The sequence below is a fragment of the Lactuca virosa genome, chromosome 8, assembly GCF_052849685.1.
Source record: "Lactuca virosa cultivar CGN04683 chromosome 8, Lactuca_virosa_CGN04683_v6, whole genome shotgun sequence".
Classification (NCBI taxonomy): domain Eukaryota; kingdom Viridiplantae; phylum Streptophyta; class Magnoliopsida; order Asterales; family Asteraceae; genus Lactuca; species Lactuca virosa.
The window spans coordinates 7965952-7979248 of record NC_136433.1 but is presented as its reverse complement, the minus strand read 5'-3'; the positions used below and the strand labels follow the sequence as shown (position 1 = coordinate 7979248).

Below are 13297 nucleotides of genomic sequence, written 5' to 3'. Positions count from 1 at the left end.
CTATTTTTTGAGTCCAACCGTTGTAGGGTAGGATTTCTCATTCGAAAAGTTATCTAATCTTAGTGATATGTAATGGTATTCACGAGCTAGTTAGGGGGAGATATGAGGGACTTCTTATGCAGCTGATAGTGGAGAGTGGGTTGGTGATTGTCACACCCCCAAACCAGAACGGCGGAAACGTCCGGGGGTGGGTGACTTCATGTCAAGTATCACAACACATGCATTATAGTAATCAAAGTACAACAACCATTACGTTAATAATGTATAAGTTTTTACATGAGTGTTCCAAACATTAGATATTTGACATCAAAAGTAGGTACAGTAAAAGACAAAAGACGCAGCACGGTACTAAGTTGTCTTCTCAAAAGCTCTGGGAGTGTACCTGTCTACTGGATTCCCTGAGAATACAAGTTATTTTGAAAGAGAGGATCAGCATTTAAGCTGGTGAGTTCATAAGTATTAGTTTATAACTAAAATTTTTTTTCTCGTTATTTGATAAGGTAAACACGTTTTTCCCAGAAAATCCTATATTTTCTGATGTATTATACGGTAAGCAAAATAGTGAAAGTTTCTGTGTTCTTAAGTGGTATATTGTGTTATAGTTTACATAAAACCATAAAGAAAAGGCGTTTTCCAATAAGAAAAGTCCATATGTTGCTTTGGGTAACTTGATTATGAAGCCCATTTCAATCCGCTACCACTTCCACTCAGGTATCTCCGGTTGTTGTAGTAAGCCTGCGGGCTTTTGCTTTGATGTTCATGATAAGACTCATACTTGGCTCATCCACCATTACCTCGTGTATACAAGTCGTATATAATTAAGATTGACAAAACGTTCGGATGGGTGGCTCTGCCCCAAGTCCACAACCATACAAGGAGCATGAGATAGGGCGGAATCACACATCCTAAATCTTGTTGAGTATAAATTATATACCACTCTTGCGTATACACTTAGTAGTGATAGGTTAACCCATGAGTTCTTAATCTCTATTCTCGATCTTGACTTGTGGCACAAGTGATCTCCCTATGAGATCTATTGGGGATACTTCTGGTGGTTACCGACTTCTGAGAATTCTCTGGTGCTATTCACATCAAGTTTCCTATCTACTGAGTAGGCTAGGAGGGTGTGGTACCACTCGCATGGGTACTTATGAAGTTTTGAAGCGAGAGATGATATAAGGGTTCGTATTAGGTTTGCCGTTATAGATTAAAAGAATTTCATCTGACGGTTGATTAAGGGAAAAGTTCTTTTACACAGCATATGAATTTTGCATGGTGAGGACCAAGCCAAACCATGTCGGATGATGATGTCGAAACTTCTCGACGTAATACATATTAAGTCGATTTGGAAGAAAAGATTATCATGACGATGTGTTATTTTATGCACATATGTTTTCAGTGCTTTCGATTTTGTCCGTGGTATTATTACCGCGAACTTTTTGCTCCGAAATTAACAAGCACTAACAATACGAGGGTTCTGATAATTTGAAATAATGAACTTTCATGAAATGATCCCTACTAGATCTCTATATAACCGCTTGGTGTACACAAGTCATGTATAATTAAGATTGGAAAGACAGTTGATTGAGTGACCCTGCCCTAAATCCACAACCAAACAAGGAACAGGAAATGAGGCGAAATCACTCACTCTAAGTCTACAAATCTTAATTATAAATGACCCTAATGTATACACTAAGCCATCACAGCTTTACCTGTTAGGGTTCCTAGTTTTATATGAGTGCTGTGATTTAGTTCGAACGAGAGAGTAAGTATAATTATGATTAATTATTAGGGTTTGGAAGCGTACCAAAAATATAGCAGGGTTTCTTGATGCCTCCCCATGCTTTGGGGTCAAACTCCTCCTGCTCCCCCATTATTCTTCTATGTTGGACAGTCCCTCTTGAAATGTCCTATTTCACCACAAAGGTGGCATATTGGACTGATTCCAACATTGGTGGTTGAAGTAAGGTACTCATTCGGAATCCTACAGGAGCGGGCGGTGTGCCCCCTCATGTTGCATATATTGCAATGCGGCACTCGGCAGACTCCATAATGATGGTAGTTGCACTTGCTGCAGTATGGGAGGTTTCCTAGGTACGGTGTGGTCGGTGTTGGGATAGCAGGGCTGATGGGGATATTGACTGCCCCAGTTTGTTGCCCTTCGGTAGGTCCTTGAGTTGAACAACTCCCTTTCTCGTTCTCGAACTTTCGTTTCAGGATATTAAGTTTGAGGTCCGGAGTGTCTTTACAAGTAGGCGCTCGTTGCTGAAATTGGTTATCACCACGATCGGGATTGCCGATGACATTTCCACTAACATTTGTGGTGTTAGCATTAAGATGAGCCATGACAGGTGCTACGGCTGCTGTGACCGCAACTTGAAACGTAGCCGAATCTATTTGAAGGATTGGTGTTTTGCCGGTGGGTTGGTTACGTTTCTTCGGAGGCATGATTCCGTTACAAGATGAGAAAACGAGCTCGTGAGCAACGATGGTTGTTTCTAGTTTCATTCTACTTATTTATATATACATATAAATTTTTTGTTTTGTTATATGGTTCCCAATGTTTCGACCTACATCCCTATGATGCAGTCCTGGTAAAGAGTAGAAGTAAGTTTTTAGAATGGTTATAAATCGAGTGTCGTCCGAACTAAGTTTTGCTGGGTGGATATCATGTTCCAACTTTCGAAAAGATTTGAAAACAATTCATAACAGAGTCTACATAAAACAGACTCATGAATTTATATAAATAATCACTCTCAATTGAGATTTCATGATCCGATTTACTGTTATTAGTTCTGACGGGAAAAGGCGATAAGCTTAATACCTAACGTGAGTAGTATAATCACTAACTCACTAGGTTGTATTAATTTATTAGCTATTAGAGTGACGCAAAAGGTACTCAAACACTTCGCATGCATCACGCGTGGTTTTCCTCTATTCTCTGTTCTACTCATGGCGGTAAAGATGTTGTTCTCTCCAGGTATCTATATGGTGTTCTTCTCGTTCGTAGGTATATTGAATTTTCGTACCGTCATACGTCATGTTTTGGCACTGACCCCACATTACTTCATAATGGAGAGTTTGAATCCCGGAAGTTTATGCGAACTTTTTTATCGGTGCCCTTAATAAGGTAAAGGTACTTGGTGGTTTCTATAGTTTCTTTACTCCTCAATTTTTTCTATCTCGGAATCCTCCTAATGAAACTCTATTGGATCCTCGTTGATTCCTCCGTTGGTTGTTGTGATGGAGTGGTTACATCTATCTAAGTGGTTTACACGATAATAGAAAGCTCTAAAGAATCTACGAGATTAATAAAACATTTTCGCTACAAATACATTCTTACGAAGATGTTCCATTCTGGTCTTTCTATAATCACATAGTGTGTACCGATTATATATAATCCATATCAAATAGACCTTCGAATAAGTGATCATACTCTAAAACCACAACCAAACAAGGAACAGGAAGTAGAGTGAAAATCACCTATTCTAAGTCTATAAAATCTCAACTATATATAACTTTAACGTAAACACTTAGTAATTATAGACTCACCAGTAAGGATCTTTTAGTTTTCATCGAAGTTATTTATGGTACCTAAAATACTCCTATAGTATTTTAATTATATGTTTGATTCTAAAACTTCTAGATATACGAAGTTGATAAGTTTTCAGTTTTGTTGCTATAGCATCATAAAATACTCCTATATTTTACGGTAAGCAAAAGAGTGAAAGCTTTTGTGTTCTTAAGTGGTATACTTTGTTATAGTTTACATAAAACCATAAAGAAAAGGCGTTTTCCAATACGAAAATAGTATTCCGTATATATATTGATAAAATACTATGTGATAGTTTTATAAAAATAAAACTATGTGAAGTTTTACTTATTCATACACTAATCATTTTATTCAATATCAAAGTGTGAGTTATTATAACCATACTTGGTGACCTAGGATCGCCTGAACACGACGTTCTTCAGGCGTCGCAATTGGTAGGACATTTGTCACCACAGGTCTGCCGACCTAGCTGTTGCAAGCAGCTCTGGTGCGGGATTATCAGTCCCGTATAGATCTATACACAAGTGTCGCGCTCTCCCTCCAGGAGACTCTGGTTATAATTTCAGGACTTGGGGGTACTTATAAAAGTACATGAAGGTTGCCTCACAAATGATATATTGATGATTATGTATAGAATATTGACAAGTTACTATGTAATAAATACTCAGTAGGTCAGTTTCATAAACTATATAAGATATAGTTTATATGGTTGTCTTCTGATTAATGTTTTCTACTCATTTTCCGTTAAGTACCAATGAATGAGTTCTCTAAACTATACCTATTATAGTTTAACTGTTGGTAAGAATCGGTAATACTGTTATTCCATGAAGTTCACTGTTTGTACCAAATAGTACCAAACAGTTTGAAAACCCTTTTATATTTATATAAATGTAATATTTATATAACTGTGATTAATTAGACCTTCGATTATATAACTTTACTCCAAGCCGACAACCAAACAAGGAACAAGAAATGGGGTCAAATTATATATTCTAAATCTTTTAAATCCAAATTATATAATTTACACATATATAAATATGTAATTTTTGATAATTATAAAAATTTAAAAACTTTAAAAACATTTAAAAGCATTTTAGATATTAACACAATTTTAATTGTGTTCAAATGGTATTCCCCCCTAAAACAGTTAAAAATCATAAAAATGAAGGCGCATGAACTCACCTTATGGTGGGGATTCGATTGAAGATTTGGTATAGGACGTTAGCTCCACAAGTGAAGTCCTTCTAACAAAATGAGTCCTAAACACGATTCATATAATATATAGGTATACTATTAATGAATATACTCATAAGAATGCTAGGGAATCGAACTAATTTGCAAGTTTAACTTACAAATAAGGGTGTTAGAAGCAAAGATGGAGGGCTTCCTGTTGTTCACAGCCAGGCTGTGTGTTCACAGCCTAAGTACACTTAGTGTTCTTGAGTTCACGGCCCATCTAGGTGTTCACGGCCCAAGAACAGTTGATGTTCTTGACAAATGATGATGAATCAAGGTTGAAATCAAGAGAGATCCATATGAACTACAAGAAGGAAGGCGTTTCTTATGATCTTGAGGAGAGAGGAGGGTTTTTGGCTGATGATACTTGAGAGAGAATGGATGAGTTCACGGCTAGAATGAAGAAGTGAGGTAAAAGTCAGTCATATTTGTATGTATACTTAAGAGTCTTCGGTAGTAAACACATCCTGAGGAGATAAGATCCTCGGGTTCACGGCCGAGAAGGGTTCACGGTCATGCGAGGGTTCACGGCCGAAGCATGATCACGGCCCGAAGGCGGTTTGTGGCCGAGAACGAAACCCAAAACGATAAGATGCGAGATTACGGTCGTACACCCTTCCCAAGGAGATAGAATCCGAAGGTTTGCGGTCCGAGGAAAGAAAGAAAAAGATGTGAGGGTTCTTGGTTCTAAAAGTTTTCCTTCTTAAACATCCAACACCTTTGGTACAAGGTTTATACACTTAAAACCCATTAATCTAGCCATATAAAATAAGAAATGAGTTTGACCTTTACACGATATGTTTGACGTTTATTGACTTTTACAAGAATAAAATTTTCGGGTTGTCACAGTGATTACCCTAGGGCAAGCCTAGGATGATATTAGCATGAGAATAATAGTAGTAGTAGTAGTAGTAGTAGTAGAAGGGACTTGGTGGAGTCAAGGCAGTTCTTGAGGAAAGTACGGATAGATGTGGAAGGTAGTATGGGCCCGTACTACTGAAAGCAGAGGATCCGTACTCGATTCAAGGAAGGCTGAGATGAACCCAGGAAAATTGTAGTGTGTAAGATCCCTCGAGTTATGATGAGTATACTGATGTTTGTTATGGTGTATTTTCAGTATGGTGACGCTACGCACTAGACCAGTCGCCAGTTCAGGCGCCGGTGAGGGATCATGCTCGGGTTCTGGTGCCGATCGGCTAGACGATCAGACTAGGGAGTTCATCTCGTCTGAGATTATGCGCAATATTCTGGATCAGACTCCTGTGATCTTCGGCACGATCAAGGAGGGTATTATGGAGCTTTTGGATGAGAAGTTGAGTGCCTTCCGTACTGAGATGGCGGCCATGATAGGGTCGCGCATACTGACATTCAGGGAGTTCAGAGCTTGTGGAGCTCCTGATTACCACGGGGCTCGGGACCCCATTGTGAGTACCAGATGGTTGGCAGATGTCGCCAACGCATTCCGCACCAGCAGATGTCCCGAGGGGGACAAGGTTCGACTTGCGTCCTGTCTTCTGAAGGATAGGGCACGTGACTGGTGGGAGGATGTACACTACAGTTATTTGATGAGCAGTTTTCAGTGGATCTAGTTCCTATTCCCCTACGCGGGAATAAGGTTATAGTGGGTATGGATTGGTTGAGCCCCAATGGGGCAGTGATCGACTGGGAGCAGCAGCTAGTGAGGGTTTGGACTCCTAGTGGGGGAGGGTTAATGATTCAGGGTGAGAGGCCGCAGTGTGGATTGACTCTATGCTTAACAGGGAGAGGGAGGCACTACCTTCAGCAAGGTTGTGCGGGTTATGTCGCCTATGTCATGGATACTCGGGATAAGGGTAAGCCGACAGTCGATGACGTACCGGTTGTACGAGAGTACTCGGACGTATTCTTGGAGGATTTACCTGGGATACCTTCGGAGAGATAGGTTGAGTTTAGGATTGACCTAGTCCCTGGTGCAGCTCCGATAGCCAAGGAACCATATCGGTTGGCTCATCCCGAGATGCAGGAGTTGTCTACGTAGCTGCAGGAGCTTCTAGACAAGGGATTTATCAGGCCGAGCAGTTCACCATGGGGAGCCCCGATCCTGTTTGTGAAGAAAAAGGACGGGTCACATCGTATGTGCATAGACTACCGGGAGCTAAATAAGGTAACGGTGAAGAACCGTTATCCCCTCCCGAGGATCGATGATTTGGTTGACCAGCTACAGGGTGCATCTTGGTTCTCCAAGATTGATCTGCGGTCGGGATATCACCAGATGCGAGTCAGAGACGAGGATGTCCAGAAGACAGCTTTTAGGACTCGTTATGGACACTATGAGTTTGTGGTGATGCCATTTGGGCTCACCAATGCTCCAGCCGCGTTCATGGACCTCATGAGCTGCGTGTGCAGACCGATGATGGACCGGTCTGTGATAGTTTTCATTGATGACATCTTGGTTTATTCAAAGACTCAGGAGCAGCATGAGGAGCACCTGAGGGAGGTGCTGGAGACTCTGAGGAGGGAGAGACTATTCGCAAAGTTCTCCAAGTGTGAGTTCTGGTTGCGCGAGGTGCAGTTTCTGGGGCACCTTGTCAACCAGAAGGGTATTCTAGTCGATTCGGCCAAGATAGAGGCCGTGATGCAGTGGGAGGTTCTGAGGTCTCCAACTGAGATTCTATAACATCCGGATTCCCATGTATTCTATGTTATTCATTTATTTTGAGTTATGAGGAGGGACTCGACGAGTTGACGCCTAGACTCGTCGAGTAGGATCGCGTTTTGCTGACTGGATTAATGAAGGGACTCGACGAGTCGATAGGTGGACTTGACGAGTCCGCGCTGTGGACAGAAACCTTAAATCTTTGGGCCTGTGCCCTATTTAAGGGTCCTTATAGCCCTCATTTGTGGCTACCAATCCAGAGAGAGAAACCCTAGAGAGCTTGGGCGAGTTGTGTGTGAGAGCAAGCCATTTTAATCTTTTTTGGTGTTGATTTGCAAAGAAGAAGGTGTTTCCAGCTAGAGGAGGTCAAGAGGATTGCCAATCCGTGGTTTTCAAGCTTGGATCTGCAGTATTGAGGTAGCAAATCGAACTCTCCTTCTGTTTTGGTTAAGATCTATGAATTTAGGGTTTTCTATAACCTTTTTATGGCTTGAATTGATGAGTTTATGGTCCCTTTATGTGTTAGACTTCAGATCTGGACCCATAGAGGTCCAGAGAGCATTATCCATCTTGCTTTATGAAGTGTTATGGAAGGAGTGAACTTAGGTTGCCATTTTTGAGGCTATTTCTTCAAAAGGAACCATATATGTGTTGCATGAGTGTAAAGGTTTCACCTCAACGTGATTAGTGGGTTTGGAAAGGTCAGATCTATAGGTTAGAGAAGCGGATCTGACCTCAGAAGGTCATTTGAGTGTTGTCATGGACGCTACTCGCCGAGTTCATAAGTGGACTCGACGAGTCGAGTCGGGGTTGCCCCGCGATTCATGACAGGTGTAACCCGTCGAGTGAAGGGATGACTCGACGTGCCAAGTGAGGCTAGAAGGATTCAGAGGACCCGCATGGACTCGCCGAGTCGCCCATGTGCACTTGACGAGTCGGGTCAAAGTTTGACCGTTGACTTCAGTTGACCTTAGGGTTTTGGTCAAGCTGATTCAGGAGAGTTCAGGGAGGGGTAGAATGGCCTTCTACCCAATCTTTAGAGATGAGACTATGAGAGGGTATTGATCAGGAATGTTATTCGGATGATAGGAGGAGGCTAGGTCGGGACGTCAAGCACGAGAGTTTATCCGACTTCGTACGAGGTGAGTCTTCTCACTATACTGTACCTAGAGTGGTACCTATGTGTCACCGGAAGGTCTTATATGCTATGAGATGTATGTGATGTATGTTGTTATATGATATGAATGTGTTATGTATGTTATGAATGCTAAGGACCGGAAGGTCATTATGATATGGGCCGGAAGGTCAAGATGATATTGACCGGAAGGTCATTACGGGTAGGACCGGAAGGTCTACCAGGGTTGTGGGACGGAAGTCCTCTGAGACACAGTGACCGGAAGGTCTTATAGCCTTGGGTGGCGTATGTGCGTATGTGGTATTTTGGGGAACTCACTAAGCATTTATGCTTACAGTTGTTGTGTTATGTGTTTCAGGTACTAGCGAGGATCGCGGGAAGGCGCCGGCATGATCCGTACACACTTATGGAGTTTATGTCTTGAGATTCTGGGATATGTTTTGTTATGATAACATTGGATACATTATGTTTGATATTACCTTATGAATAAAAGTATGTTCTAAAAATGAAAATTGTTTTGGAAATTTACGTTGTTACAAGTTGGTATCAGAGCCTTGGTTTGAGGGATTCGGATGCACCTTCGGACGTATCTGAACTCAAACTGAGGATTTCAGAAAGTTTTTCATAAAAAGGAACAATTTTTTTAAAAGAGTAAAAGACTTTGAGAAAAGCAGAAAGGAACAGTGTGTACGATCAGCCAGCGCCTGAACGGTGATTTCCCAAAATACCCTTACATTATATGCTATGAGATATATTATGATATGTTATGCATGCTAGAGTAGGCTAGGTATTCATATTAGGACTAGATTGGCCTGATTTGTGATGCCTTAGCCTAGGAAGATTTCTGCTGCTATGTGATGCTTGAGAGTGAGTAGGTAGCAGTGAGGAGCTTATGAGAGGTCTACCGAAGGGTAGCCTATGCCAGCGAGATGTAGAGTACTTGTGATCTGGGATCCTAGGAGGAGGACTTGGGGTGAATACTGATGTGGTGTGGACGGTAGTATAGGGCCCGTACTACTGAAGACACCGGATCAGTGCGCAGTCCAAGTAAGAATCCTTAGGGTACTAGGGAACAAGTAGGGTTGAGTGATTGAGTGCGAGTATACTCGAGCGAGTCTCTAATATTTTATGTTTGTATTTCAGAGACATCATGGTTGGGACACGCCACAGACCTGAGACGAGTGGCGTGAGTGCGAGGAGCTTCGTCAGATGATCCACGATGAGGTGGCTGCGGCGATCCGAGTCGAGATTCCGGAGATGTTTGGGTCTATCAAGACCACATTGATTGAGACCTTTGATGAGCGGTACGCAGCGGTTACTGAGGCTGTTGCTGCTGCAGCTACTGCAGCTGTTGCTGCTGCTAGACCTCAAGGGGGTGTCTCGTTGCTGTTCCGGGAGTTCAGCAACACGAAGCCACTAGAGTTTGATGGGACGCAGGATCCGATTACTGTGATGAGATGGATTTCTGATATCGAGGGATGCTTCTACACCTGCTCGTGTCTGGAGCATCTGAGGGTTCGGTTTACACTGAACCAGCTTCGCATGGGGGCGAAGGACTGGTGGAAGTTTGTGACGGCAGACTTCACTACGGCGGAGCTTGCTGCGGTGACCTGGGAAAGGTTCACCACGATGTTTCGAGATGAGTATGTTCCCCCTGTGGAGAGGGAACGTTTAGCCCAGGAGTTCTTGTCCCTCAAGCAGGGAACTGAGTCTGTGACGGTGATTACGAGGATGTTTCATGAGAGGGCATTGTTTTGCCCTGAGCACGTGTCGTCTGAGTAGGCACGTATGAGCCGGTACTTGAGCATTTTGAGGAGGGATATCAGGGAGTTCGTGGCGAACTCGTCATACCAGACATTTGCTGAGCTCTAGGCAAATTCCTAGAAGAGGGAGATCGAGCTGGAGACTCAGGCCCGGGAGGAGGCCGAGTCTCAGGGGAGGGACCGGCGACCGACACAGTCTCAACCGGCAGCCAAGCGGGCAAAGCCCACCGATTCGAGATCTGGAGGCCAGAAGGGCCGCACTTGTGGGAAGTGCGGCAAGGGACATGATGGGGTTTGTCGATCAAGTGCTTGCTACAAATGTGGCAAGGAGGGGCACAATCGGCACATAGCCAAGGATTGCCCCAAGGGGTTCATGGTTTGCTTTCATTGCAACCAAACCGGACACCGGAAGGCCGAGTGTCCGCAGATGCGGGGGACAGCACAGGGAGCACCGCAGGGATCTGCCCCTGCTGCCGTGAGAGCTACTGAGGTTCGGCCAATGAAATCCGAGGCACCGAAGGCTCACGGGAGAGCCTTCCAGTTGACAGCGGAGGAGGTCCGTGCAGCGCCCGATGTTGTGGCTGGTATGTATTCTTTCATTTATTTATGCTAAGTTTGAGATATTGTGCTTATATTATGATATGCGTAGGTACTTTTCTTGTGAGTTATGTACCTGCTTTGGTGTTATTTGACTCGGGTGCGAGTCAGTCATTTGTGTCTTTAGCGTTTAGTCAGCACATCAGTATCCAGCGGGAGGCGTTGAGTCGACCTTTACGAGTTTCCATAGCTGACGAGCGAGCGGTGTATGCTACGGATGTGATTCGAGCATGTGTACTCGAGATCTTCGGTGTTGAGTTCTCGATAGATCTAGTCCCGATTGTGATGGGGGACGTGTGTATCATAGTGGGCATGGATTGGTTGAGCCGATTTGGGGCTGTTATAGACTGCGAGCGACAGTTGGTGACGATACGAGACCCTAGTGGGGGAGTACTTACGGTGTACGGCGATGGTACCCGCTCTGGGTCAGCATTTTGTTCGGCTGCTAGAGCAAGGCGGAGCCTACAGCAGGGTTGTAGCGGGTTTGTGGCTTATGTGATGGATTCATGGGTGGCCGCAGAAGGGTCGGGTTCGGTTAGTGATGTGCCGATAGTGCGTGAGTTCCCGGATGTTTTCCCCGAGGAGTTGTCGGGTGTGCCTCCCAAGAGGCAAGTGGAGTTTCGCATCGATTTGGTTCCGGGAGCGGCACCTATCGCCAAGGCGCCCTATCGCCTTGCGCCACCAGAGATGCAGGAGTTATCCTCACAGCTTCAGGAGCTATTGGGGAAAGGATTTATCAGACCGAGTAGCTCACCTTGGGGAGCGCCGATCCTTTTTGTCAAGAAAAAGGATGGTTCACACCGGATGTGCATTGATTACCAGGAGTTGAACAAGTTGACAGTCAAGAACCGTTACCCACTACCGAGGATTGATGATCTATTCGATCAGTTGCAGGGAGCATTTTGGTTCTCCAAGATAGACTTGAGGTCTGGATATCACCAGATGAGTATATCCAGAAGACGGCGTTGAGGACTCGTTATGGGCACTACGAGTTTGTTGTGATGCCTTTTGGGCTCACCAATGCACCAGCAGCGTTCATGGATCTCATGAACAGGGTATGCAGACCGATGTTGGACAGATCGGTAATTGTATTCATCGACGATACGTTGGTGTATTCGAGATCTAGAGAGCAGCATGGGGAGCACCTGAGAGAGATTCTCGGAGTTTTGAGATCGGAGAGGCTCTATGCCAAATTCTCCAAGTGCGACTTCTGGTTACGGGAGGTCCAGTTCTTGGGGCATCTCGTCAACCAGAATGGGATATTGGTCGATCCGGCCAAGATTGAGGTTGTGATGAGTTGGGAGGTGCCGAGATCACCCACCGAGATCAGGAGTTTTCTGGGGTTGGCCGGCTACTATCGGAGATTTATCAAGGATTTCTCCAAGATCGCCGTGCCTCTCACCAAGTTGACCTGCAAGGGCGTTGCTTTTTCGTGGGCTTCGGAGCAGCAGACCTTGTTTGACACTCTTCGCCAGAGATTGTGCGAATCCCCAGTGTTATCCCTTCCAGAGGGAATGGAGGATTTTGTGGTGTACTGCGACGCATCGATATCGGGGTTGGGTGCGGTGCTTATGCAGATAGGGCATGTGATAGCGTATGCATCGAGGCAGCTGAAGCCTCATGAGACGAGGTATCCCACGCACGATTTGGAGTTGGGGGCAGTGGTGCTCGCCCTCAAGATCTGGTGTCACTATCTGTATAGGGTTCGGTGTACCATATACACGGACCACAAGAGTTTGAAGTATTTGATGAATCAGCCCAACCTGAATATGCGCTAGAGGAGATGGTTGGATGTGGTGAAGGATTACGATTGTGAGATCCTGTACCACCCGGGCAAAGCTAATGTTGTAGCTGATGCTCTGAGCCGTAGGGCAGAGAGTGCCCCGATTCGAGACACTTGTATGCGATTGACGGTGATGACTCCGGTGTTGGACACCATTCGGGAGGCCCAGGCAGAGGTCGTAATACCAGAGAACCGTAAGAGGGAGCGGGTGATCGGGCAGGTGTCTGAGTTCGTTACCGATAGCCGAGGGCTTATGACCTTTCAAGGTTGGATTTGGGTGCCATATGCAGGCGGGGCACGTACCATTCTGATGGAGGAGGCGCATAGATCGAGGTCCTCGATCCATCCCGTAGCCACTAAGATGTATTTGGATTTGAAGAAAGACTATTGGTAGCCCTGTATGAAGAGGGATGTTGCGTGGTTCGTTGAGAGGTGCTTGACCTGTCGCCGGATTAAGGCCGAGCACCAGCGTCCGTATGGCAAGTTGCAGCCACTTGAGGTTCCCAGTGGAAGTGGGAACAGATTTCCATGGATTTTATCACCAAATTGCCAAGGACCGCGAGGGGTGTCGATGCAATTTGGGTGATTGTTGACC

The 13297-nt window shown here is 44.6% G+C and overlaps 1 protein-coding gene across 1 annotated transcript in view; it reads left to right on the top strand.

Annotated features, from left to right (window-relative positions):
* The window catches only part of LOC145132834 (uncharacterized), a 42984-nt gene extending 33238 nt beyond the window's left edge, over window positions 1-9746 (top strand). The window contains exon 5 of the transcript XR_013718256.1: window positions 9703-9746. The gene's annotated coding sequence lies outside the window, so the exon portion shown is untranslated. The remainder of the gene's footprint in view (window positions 1-9702) is intronic.
* Window positions 9747-13297: the final 3551 nt, after the last annotated feature.